The sequence below is a fragment of the Lissotriton helveticus genome, chromosome 5_1 (genome assembly GCF_964261635.1).
Source record: "Lissotriton helveticus chromosome 5_1, aLisHel1.1, whole genome shotgun sequence".
NCBI lineage: Eukaryota > Metazoa > Chordata > Amphibia > Caudata > Salamandridae > Lissotriton > Lissotriton helveticus.
The window spans coordinates 1,792,190,170-1,792,202,572 of NC_136065.1; positions in this window are offsets into that span (position 1 = coordinate 1,792,190,170).

Here is a 12,403-nt window from a genome sequence, read left to right on the forward strand (position 1 = left end):
AATCAGGGTGTTGTGTTTTCTTATTCCTAATGCAAATCCAGGGCTGTGAGTCCCACAATGCTAAGGGAAATCAGGACTGGATGAGCAACAGAACTGGGAAACTTGAGCACTTTCCAAGGCTTTCACCCATCTGTTCTTGCTCATGAGCTATACCCTCAACTCAGAGTGACTACAGAGCATAGTGAACAGAAACGGCACCTGGAAGGTCAAGGAAATGGAGAGTGAGGGAGGGGGTGTAAAGACTGGGGGATGGGATAAGAGCTTAGAACTTTATGTGCCTTTGACGTCAGCCAGGAATTTACACTGATAACACATATGGCCTTTAACAGGAAAAGAAATTCCGGTTTGCCTGGCTTTTCTTTGTTTCCTGACATGCCTCTGGGGGACGGGGGAGGGCACCAGTAGTCAACCTCCAGAATACCAAGAAGAGAGACCCCATTCCAAGAATGTGCTGTTGGAGCCCAAGAGTGATCCCGTGTGTGAGATTGTGAGCTCTTTAACTGATTTTGTGGTGGTTGTCAAGGATGGTTCTGTGGATTGTGTTGATCCTGTAGTCGATGTGCTGGTAGATAGTAAGAGGGCCATTAGGATCTCTGGTGGATCGCCACCGCCCACATGGCGGTGGTGATCTGCCCAAGATCCGTCCCCGCCTGCCACCCATTGTCCCCGCCTGCCACCCATTTCCCCCGCCATATTACTATGGAAGGGGGACCGCGGCGGACGGAAAGACCGTCCGCCACTTTTCCGCCCTGTGAACAAGTCGACCGGGCGGAAAAGAGTTTAATATGGTGGCGGTGTCTGTCAGACACCGCCACCATATAACTATGGTGGTGAAAACTTGCCTTTCCGTGGCGGCTTTGTCGCCACGGAAAGGCATGCAAGAATTGCTTGCGGGGGCCCATTGCGGGCCCCCAGGGACTCTGGGGGGTAAGGATAACCTATGGTACCCCCTGCATTTCAATAGACAACATGGCAGGCACCGTGCAGTGCCTGTAACGTTGTGCATTGGAATGCGCGGCATGCAATTTTAGCATTGCGGCGGGCGGTGCTCTTAGCAACACCTGCCACAATGTTAAATATGTGGGATGCGACCGCCATTGTGGCGGGCGCATCCTAATTGCCACCATGGGACCCCCGCCCTTATGGCAACGGTCCCTCTTCACGTCGGGATGGCTGGCGGACTTTGTCCGTCCGCCATCCTAATGACCCCCTTAGTGTTTGCAACTGCTGGTGGATTCGGGGACGTGCATGACTATGGATTACTGAGTTGTTTGAGAATGCCTGGGGGAACAGACCTCTCAATCCACCTGACAGAATTCCGGTTACCTATGAATGGAGACAAATTGACTTAACTGGGTTTTTTGTGACCTCTCTAGTTTTTAAGGACAGGCATATTCAAGAGAAGGTTTACGTGGCACAGAAAGGACTTAACATCCTTGGTTGGTATCATCAGGGGTTGTTCGGCATGACACTGAGACCTGGCACACTAGAACAAGTTTCCGTGGTAGATGAACATTCCCAAGGTGAGGGTTTGGCCTCCTGGTCCAACAAAGTTGCGAAGATTTTTGGAGACAAACTTGGATGTATTAAGGGGTTCAAGCACTTCATTAAGGTCAAGGAGGGTAACGTTTGTATTAAGCACAAAGTGCATAATGTGCCATTTAGCATCAGGGATAACTTGTCACCATAACTCAAGAAAATGTGTGAATCAGGTGTCATTAAACCAATCGAGTCCTCCCTCTGGTTATCTCCCTTGGTGGTAGCCTGTAAAAAGAATGGGAGTCTCAGGGTGTGCATTGATTTGCGCAGCCTGAACAAGGAGATTTGGGTAGACTCACATCCCCTTCCGCGCATCGATAAATTTCACGCGAAGTTTATTTCCAATTTTACGGCCAAGACTGTGCATTTGAGAGGTCTTCAAGAAAAAAACTATGTTTGTCTGGGATGACTCCTGTCAGGAGGTGTTTTCTCAGAATAAAAAAAGAGCTAGGGTTGTGCAATATCCTTACACCTTTTGACCCTCACTTTCAATGTACGGTGTCAGTGGAATCCAGTCTGGATGGTCTGGGTGGAATGATTTCTCATGTCAAGCAGGGTAAGGAGTACACCGTGGGCTTTGCCTCTCGAACGTTATGCCCAAGTGAAAAAAACTACTCTGTTATTGAAAGAGAATTGCTGGTGTGTTTCTGGGCTGTTGAGAGATTCAAATGTTTTTGTGGGGGAAGGCATTTACCCTTCTTACTGATCACAAACCCCTCATTCCCCCTTGAGGGTAGAATTGTTAAAGACCTCACTCCCAGAATTGCTAGGTTGAGCTCTAAATTGTTACAGTACAATTTTGATAATGCGAACATACCTGGTGGAAAAAACACAAGGGCTGATTTTCTTTCAAGGTCTCCATTGCCTTTAGAAAAACGTGATCTTCATGATGACGCAGATGAAGAATGTCTTATTGCTGCAGTCGATGCATGTGAGTGAAGGGGTTTATTGTGTCAGGGTGGCCCAAGGAAAAACATCTGGATAGTGACCTTCATTCCTTTTCCAAGGTCGCTGATGAACTTACCTTGGAGGGTGGAGAAATGATCATGCAGAGAGATAAATTTGTTCCTCCTAAATCACTGAGGAGTCGCATCATCGATTATGGTCATGAGGGACATCTTGGACAGACGAGTAGCTAATGAAGGATTTGTTGTGTGTATTGGTGGCCCTCCATGGACCGTCAAATAAATGATGTTGTGGAAAGATGTGTGACTTGTTGTTCCAGTGACAAGGTTATAAAGATCGTTTCTCCTCCTGTACAAGATGGTCCTTGGTTGAAGTTAGCCATCGACTTTGTGGGGCCTTTCAATATTCTTCCTCATAAATACAAATGTGCTTTGGTTGTTGCAGATTATTACAGCAAGAGGTGGGAGGTTCCTTTTATGATCGACCCCAATTCTCAAGAGCCCATCAGATTCCTCTAAAGTCTTTTTGCCAGAGAGGGTTTCCCTAAAGAGATCGTATCTGACAATGGAGTGCAATTTACTTCCAAAGAAATGTCTGACTTTCTGAGCCAGTCTGGTATTCTTCATCGCTGTGTGGCTTTGTATCACCCACAAGCCAATGGTTTCATTGAGCGCAATAACCATATTCTTGTTGAGTGTGTTCAGTGGGCTGTTTCATCTAGGGTCGATATCAAAGAAGCTGTGCAGAGCATGTTGTGGGCATATCATACAACTACCAGTGCCATCACAGGTTTCAGCCCCTTCGTTTTACTTAGAGGTAGGGAGGCATCCTTTCACATGTGTCCTGCTTGGATGAAGAAGTGGGGTTTTCTGTCAAACTGTGGGAAGCCTCAAGGGGGCGATGGTATGCCACCTCTACCAGTGGTCCCAGATGTGCAGCCTCTACCTGTGGTTACGGATGTGATAAACTTCAAGTCTAGTGTGTGTGGGGGTGATTGGGTGAGGATTAAGTCTCCTCTTAATGTTCAGAAGGGCTTGTCAAAATTTGGTCCTCATGTTAAAGTGGGCGCCACTTCACGTTTTACTGTAAGGGTCAATGGAAAGAATTGGTGGAACCTGTCCAGGGTTTACAAAATTAACAGGAGGATTGTGTCGCAGTTAGGTCTTGAGTCTGGCAATGTTGTTAATTCCCAGCCAGCTCAGAAAAAAACAACTCTCGAAGAGAGTTCTCCGCAACCTTCGTATCTTACCAAGTCTCTTTGAAGTATGTCCCTCCACGCAGGAGTGGTAGGACAATTGTTCCGCCAAACGATTGAATCTTTAGTCTTTGCTTTTGTTGCTTTCTATGTGAACTTGTACCTTTTTATATGTTACTCTTTTTGTTCAACCCCTTTGCTCTTACTGAACTTTGGTCTCATTCTTCGTTTCTTGTTTATCCTTTTCTTGTTTGTTCTTCGTTTCCTCCTTGCTTCTTTTCTTGGTCGTCTATGTCCTTTTTTTGGGGGTTTCATGGAAGAGAGGAGATGCTGTAGTTGTCATTGCACTTGTTATCTATTTGTTATTTATTCACTCTGTACCACCTATGATGTCATTGTCATTGTCATGGTCATAGAATGTTATGGTTTGAATCCCAGGAAAGTCCGTTCCTGGAAGCTGTGGAGATGAATAGTCAATAAAGTACCTGCTCTTAGACTTACCTGGTCTGGTGTAATCACTACACTTAAAGTAGCATACAGGGTTAACCCCTTGGCTGCGGGGCACATTCCTCTGCTGTGCTGGGGGGAGGGAGAACACACACAGCGCCCCGGTGCTCATGACGAGCTGAGCCACGGTTCTCGTGTGCTCACGACGAGCTGAGCTCGTCATGACCACGCCTGTTTAACCCCTTTCCTGCGTCCGCGATTTTACGGCAGTGCGGCACTTCCGCAAAATGGGTGGGGCCGCATCGGCTGATGGCCGACGGCAGCAATAGCAGCAGGAAAGGGGTTAATGGAATGCTCAGCACAGCAGGGGAATTAGCCCCGTGTGTGAGCGTTCCAACGGTCATGATCAGCTCAGCTCGTCATGAGCACCCGGGAACCGTGGCTCATGACGAGCTGAGCTCGTCATGAGCATGGGAGGGGGTAAAGCACCTCCTGCAAAGCACATCATATAACAGGCAGATGGCAGATTTTATTTTATGTAGATAGGTAAGTAAGTGGGTTACTGCTTTAAACACTGAGATCTGTTTGTTACACGCAGTTTTATTGTAATCCTTCCAGTATAGCAGAGTGAGCTCTGAATGATGATATGTGACTCCTACACCCAGTATCCCTCACTGTTTTATGTAACACATCCTGTGCAATGATTTACAAACTTCTGTGATTTATTGTCAATATTTTGTGTATGTTTGCTGTCATGTGATCTGACACCCTATATTGGTATGAATAGCGCTGTAAAGCAAATAAAAAATACTGGTATTTAAATTGTTATTTTGCACTGGGACAGAGTAACACATCTGATATTCTTACAGTGCATGAATATCTATTATATATGGGGGCCCCAACAAAGTCAAAATTGTGCCTCTCTTTTGCGCCTTTGAAGTATTAACAAGCTGCTGCTTTTGTTTTCCTTCCTCTGCGTTTACATCTAGGTGTGAGGCTAATGGCAGGCCCCAGCCTGGATACTTGTACAAAAGAAGGCAAAAAGGGCCCTTAAGTTTGTCCTTTGTTATGACCCAGCTGGAGTCTCAAATGGCAAAACCCCCCTCCCTGTCTGCACGTTGCTGCTGGGAAGGAAAGCAGATAACGAGCAAGCACTGCTGAATGTATCCCTGTGTCTCAAAATTACACCGGGACGAGTTCAGCATATTTTATAGTGGGGCTCAACTTCATGGCAGGGTGGACAGCGTCCACCCTGAGAAAAGAGTAGGTGGACGCCGTCCATCCGCGTGCACCCCCAACACGAGCCCTGATCCTACTGGTTACTGTTAATTAGAGGTTAACTGAGTTCACATCCCTCCTCCCTCTTGACACTGTACAGTGTCTCCTAGATGTACGTCCTGCGTCCCCAAAACATCGGTGTGTATATAGATTTGTGAGCCTGGCCCTAGTCTTAGCCAAGCACAGGGGTGCAATTGCGTAGAAACCCGTGGCAGCTCCTATGGGGCCCATCGGAAGAGGGGGGAGACAGCACCGACCACAGACACAATATAAGGTGTGACAAAGGCCGCTTTATTGGAAGCAGGTGCACCTCACAAACACAAAAACCCTTGGCCTGTGCCGTACAAAACTAGACCTCACTAAATATGAACTACCTAACAATGCCCCACCCCCACCCCTAAAATTGTTCCCCAAAGAAAAACATACCCATAAATTACCAACTGCACAATGCCTGACTACCTGACTAAATAACTTGTCATATGTACACTCCCCCCCTGACAACAAACACCTCAGTCCTCCTACCATGGTCCCCCTAGACTAGAAAAAGCGCCCCTTAGGCGACCATCACACCAGCACCTGTTCCAGCGACACAAGACCCCTACAACAACAACCCCGTGATGCACCGGCTCGCAAGAAAACTCCTTCAAAACCCATCTCCCTAGAAAAAACCCCAACCAACCTAACCCAGGAAGCCCCCCCCCTAAACTCAAAACAGACCACCGGGAAACATTTTTTTGGGAGCGGGGGCTGGCAAAAACGCTCCTAACCAGGCCCTCCCTCCGGCTGTTGTGTCACTGTCCCCAAAATGGTGGACAGCGACACAACGTGTCCGCTTTTATCTCCCCCCCGCCCAAGGCAGCCCAAGATCAGCCCAAACAAAGCCCAACCAGCCACCAGCCCAAAACCAGCCCGCGAAACTGTGCTGGCTCTAACAGCCTCCCCCCCTCACGGGGTCCCGGGGCCCCAATACCCCCAAAACCCCCAGAACCCCCCCCCCCCCGGGGGCAGCAGGCCTCCCGTTGGTCGGCCGCTCCCCCGCAAAGCCCCATTGTCACAAATATTGAAATCTGATTTCATGAAGTTGTCGAAAGCAGAAATACAGACACGGCCAGTACAAGTAAGAACGGAGGGGCGGAGCGGGGAGGGAGGGCGAGGGTGGTAGGTCGACATACGATGGGAAAGGAAAATTAAATTGATAAATAAAACCACGTAACTTCGCTAGCTGCATCTCCGAGTCGGCATTGTGGCAAGCGCAAGGTAAGTGGTTTTATTTATTTTTTATTTTTCCTATGCCGTCTTATGCCGACTCCCACTCCGCCTCCGCCCCATCCCACCTTTTTTACCTGTATCAGCTGCGCCTGCAGAAATATATTGGGAGACAAAGGACGGGGAAGAAGTCTATAATAAGTGGGATGTTCTAATCCAAAAAACTGAAGCTAAATCGGATGACCGACCTCCATTAAGGGGCACACTGTCTTGCATGCCCTCTGAGAGGTGTGTGCGAAATGGATGAAGGGTAATCCCCCCAGCTGCTGGGCACTGCAAATTTGTATGCATGTCCATTTTCTACACTATGGCTTGTACCTCCCTCCCCCACCCCCCTCCCCCAGGTCCCCTCCCGCAGGTCTGGATCCGGGATAAGGCCATAAGGGAGACAGTTGCAAATGCACCTCGCTCATCATACTGTAGAAATATCCTGAAGAACACGATTGCACCAGTGTCACATGAGATTTAATTGTGCTCTATTTGTCACATGGATGCAGAGCTTGGAGCTGGCCTAAACTACTTTGCTGCATTAAGCTTTTACACATGCATGGATGTAAGTGCAGGGAAGTCCAACTCTATCTGGAATGCAATGTCAAAGAGATTATTATTTATTGTACCGGGCATCTAATCCATGTAATGTATTTCTCAAACAGCTAAAGGGGAAGGGAGGTGGGCATCATCGGCTCGTTACATTTTGCCTGAATCTAGGGGTTATGTGTCAAAGTCTTGGTTGTATTTTGCTTTCAAGAAAATGAATAAAAATACATAATGTAAAAAAAATAGAGTTCTCAACCAGGACCACTATGGACTCTGTAACAATCACTACGGCTAAATTGGCAATTTACGTTTTTGATGAGCTTCGGCTTCCACAGGGATCGGACTGTACGATAGGGCAACCAGGCACTGCCCTACAGGCTGCTCCGACAGATCAGTGAGTGGACCGTTTTTGTAGCAGTTGTGGGCCAGTTTAATAGCCAGGTGGGCCGGATTTTACTGTTGATTTCCCCGACATTATCACTTTTTTAACTATCTGCTTCATTAATGGGGACAACTTTTATCTTGGCGCCCCAGCCTATTTTTCCTCCCAGTCCGACCCTGCGCAACTTCCATCTCTCACTCCTAAGAGAGCAGGCAGGAAGTGTTTGGAGAACTGTTTTCAAATCCGACCTCGGTTTCATAAAAAATGTAAAGACAAGCAGGAGACGCAGACCGTTCCCTGCTAGAGAACCAGACCGACGCCATTATTCCGGCCCCGCCGGAGGACTTTCCTTCCTCCAAGACCCTGCTTTCGGACGCAGAAATGAAAGCCATAAATTCAGCGGAGGAGAGCTGGCGGAGCGCTCATGCAGGTAAGTATCAGTAAGAACACATTTTCAGATGGGTAGATACTGTGCAGCAGGAAAAATAATGAACTTCCACGAGAAGCCGAATTACGCTTGCCCAATTTGATTTCCCATCGCCAGAGGATTTCAGCTTCACTGTGCAGATGCCTGCAATGGTGGAAACGACAGGACGTTTTATTTCCCCCATTTTGCAGCGGAATGCGAAACACTGGCGATTCGAAATGAGATACCAATGCCTCCAGCTGCGTTAGATAATCCGGGCCTCGGTCATAGCTACCCATTTTCCACTTAAACTACATCTTGAGAGCTTTTTCAAAATCAAATATTAAACGCAACACCTTTAACGTATTTGTTGTTTCTAAGTAAGGGGGCTATAACCTCATTCCAAGTTGATCACAATGGGGAAACACACACTGGAAAAATCACTAGTTCTAGTGCTGCGTTCTAGTTTTTAAGATTTGCAAATTACAGTGTTTTTTAATGTTTCTGTGAAACTTTTTTTATAAAAAAAAAAATATATATATATATATACAGGTGCCTGGTCGTTCACATGTTCGCCCACACAGGCATTCGTCTCAATATTTTTTTGTGATAAAAGAACATTTGCAGTTTCATGCGAGAACGACACGAAACTATCCTAGCGCTTCACACGAACACGAGTTACATTACACAAGGACACATTCTTTCTTTTTTTTCTATTTAGGCAGTGATTTCTTTGATATGCCCAGAATTACAGCATGTTGAGCTGAGCCGAGACTCGAATCTGGTTTCGCAGTTAAAAATGATGGTCACCTATTCGTACACTTGCGTGCTCCTTTTGCTTCCATTACAGCCGTGCTTGCTATGAAGGGGCAACCTGACAAGTTGGATGTTGGCAAATGCAGATCTTAACAGCACAAAAGCAAATCTTTGAACATCACGAGAAAGTGCAAACTCTTCGGATGTTGCAAGAACATTTTCCAGGTTGTAAGATTCTGCCAGGGTCAATTAGTTAGCCAAAAATGAGCATACAGTTGCAGGAAGAAAAGTGAGTCAATCGTTATGAGAATTCATCCCCATATGTAAATTCAAAATACTCTAGGGAAACATAAGCAGATATTTATCTGGTAGCATCTTTTGTTACTAAAAATGTGATTTCCACGACACTCCAGCTCAAGATCCTTACAAACCAGAAGCGTCTTGCTCGGTCATAGAGTGCTCCCTTAGAGAGTGCAAACTTCCATGTTTCCATCCTTTGAAATTGAGCACTCATAAAAAGTAACCAATTTTACCAAATTACTGTCACTTTCAGTATCATCAGAAAAGAGTCTTAAAGTAGGTTTCAAAGTCTTTAGACTTCAAATACATCTGAAAAAGATAAAATGGTGTGTGATGGAGCGGACGTGGGGTCAAAGCGACTTATGTCAAGACCCAGGTTTGTGGATGCAATGGTAGAGTTTTGAAAGTGAATTTCATCAGTCTGTGCTCGAAAATAGGATTTGAGCTGGAAATGCTGGAATTGGATAACTAAAAGAATCACAAATATTGACTGGGTTTTCTCAGAACAGCAGGAACCAGCTTACTGGATGGATAGGTGTCTGATGGACTAGGGACAATACGAAGTCATCCTTTATCGGAACAGGAGTTACCGGTGTGTGCCAACGCAAACACAGATGGTGGTTAGGGCCTGGAGAGGGGCCTCACGTTATCTGGGGTGGAGTGGCAGATTAACAAACCAGACTCCATTGTGGCATAGTGACTTGCTGAGGGAGGTAGGGGATTTAGCAGGCTTGACTGACAAAAAGGGGACTCAGTTGTTCCTTGGTGAAGAGTTATATGGTCAAGGAGGGAAGTAGGTTAATAGGAGGGTAGTGCTCAGTGGAGGGCTACCCTGGGCATCCCATTAGTTGGAATGAATGGCCTCACACACTCTTGCAAGTGTCATGCTTCATCATCGGCCGTTGCTCCTCGTTGGACAGGCGATGCAATGTCCAACGGGCTCACCTCTAGGAGGGGCTCTTTGTCGGAGATCTTTTTTCCAACAGCATGTGGGTGAAGTGCAAGTGAGGGGCCAGGTGAGGGGTGGATAGTGTAGGTGGGTGCGTTAAAATATAGCACGGGATACCGGAGATCAGTTTATTCTGGTGGTTCCCATACTATAAGTTAAAACCAGTGGGTAGCCTATGATCGCCAGAAGTTAGGTTCCGTATCACGATCTAGGACTACAAAGCGTTCTGTGAGGTCGACATGTTTCTCGCTTTTGCAATTATGCTGCGATTCTTCAGGACGTAATATAATTATACATCTATCACAAGGGAAGACCTAATAAAGTGTCAACCTATAAACATTATATTTTCTGTTGTACTACCTGGTTAAGACTGCTCTTGCCTAGAGGAGACAAAAGAGAGAGTTACCAAAATACACAGACAACAATTTCCCATTCTTGACCGTGAACACACTGTGGTTGTGTGAAGAGAAGTGACTCTGTGGCTGTGACATTCTGTGAGCAGTGACCGTTTAGTATCAACTTAATTCACGTATACCACATGTCACCTCTATCATAATTCAAATTAAAATAAGCTTAAAAATCAAATTAAAACATGGTAGCAGCAGTTTCTTCATGGTGTCTACTTCGTAAAACCACTGTGGGTTACTTAGTTACTCACCTACAGGTCAAGGAGTACAGGTGTCAACAGTACCCGGTAGGTGTGATTTAGCAGGCTTCTCAAGATGGGAACTAATCTGGATAGAACATCTGGGTGACGTCTGGAGGGGGCAGACCCTGATATAAATTGTTGACATTCGTCAGGAATACGACTTGGCGGAAACAGAGTGCTGTAAATATACGCAACTGGGCAATGCCATTAAGAGGCATATATCAGAAGGGGAACAATTGCGTGAGGCGTCTCCTTTGGAGGACCGATTAGTAGCAGACCCTATGTCTGACAAGGGAATTTCTACCATATATAGAAAGTTATATAATAACTCCAGCAAGGATTCTGGGGAGTTAAGAGAGGCGTGGATAGAATCCTTACTGGAGTCTGGAGAGGCGTGGATGGGGGACCTGGGCGAGATAGATAATGACCAAAGGACGTAAGCAATACAAAGCCAGAGGGAAATTGCCATTAGGACCAGATTCCGTCTGGTTCAGTTATGGATCCTACATAGATCTAATTCTTCCAGGACAGTCTTGTGTAGGATTGGGAGAGTGGCGCCACCTTTATGTTGAAGGGGGTGTGATCAGGAGAGCACATTTTTACATATCTTCTGGGAATGCCAAAAGATCCAAGACTACTGGAAATAAATAACAGAAATGATGGCACAGGTGACGTCAAGATCGGTCCAGGTGGATGCCATTTGGCTTATTTTAAATATATTCGGGGAGTAGCTATGTCCTAGATTTTAGAGCATTTGGCGAACACTGGCAGCCGGGGTGGCCAAGCGGAATATAGTGCAGGCATGGGGAAAGGTGGCACCCTGACTGTAGAGGAATGGATATCAGATATGGACTGGCGTCGGAGATCAGAACGGATGGTGTTTCAGAGTAGAGGATGCCCCAAGGAGTAGGAGAAGGTGTGAACGGATTGGCGGGCTTTTCCAGAGTTTTAAATGAGAGGAAAGATAGAGGGATTAGAGGATAGGTATAACGTCTGAGACCGTTCTTTGCTTTGGGACAGAGCAATGAAGTGGATGATGGGCCATTAAAGCGCCGATACCATTAACCTTGTGTTTGGCTGTTTAAGATGCTAGCATATGCTTAGTATGATATATGATGATTGAATTTCCAAAAAGCAGTGTACGATGTATGATACAAATGTTAATAACAATTATTTAAAAAAATAAGAGTCACAAATTAAGAATCAAAGGATCAGATTTAGCGTTTGACGGAGGTTACTCTGTACGTTAGGGTGGCAGAAGACATTGCTTTCACCATCCTGCCATACAATCCTCTGTCAAATTTAGAGTTATCAGATTGGCCAAAAGTTTGATGGACAGCCTCTATCGATTTTAACAGTTGTTCATCAAACTTTGATTTTTTTTGTTTTCAGAAACAATCTCCCAAAGCTGAAATTTGTTTCAGAAAACAAAGAAATAATGAGCTCGAAGGAGTTGCTAGAAATATAAAATACCTCTTAATTTGAACCCTGTCCTGAATGACATTGAGTGAGTAAGTGAGGTGAGCGAACCAGGACCTTGTTTGGTTCCATCAATGAGGAAATTCTGAAAACATTGTGGCCAAATGGTGCCTTTTACACCTCTACACATTTTGTGATCCCTCCTTCAATTCTCTTTCCATTATTCCTTTTCTTCATCCATCATCACTTCTCTCCAACCATCCATCGTTCTTCCTCTCCATTCATCATCTGTCCATTAATCATTCCATCGATTCCTCCATCCATCCATTTCCTTATGATTCATCCTTCCACCTAGCCATTCACCCATGCATCTA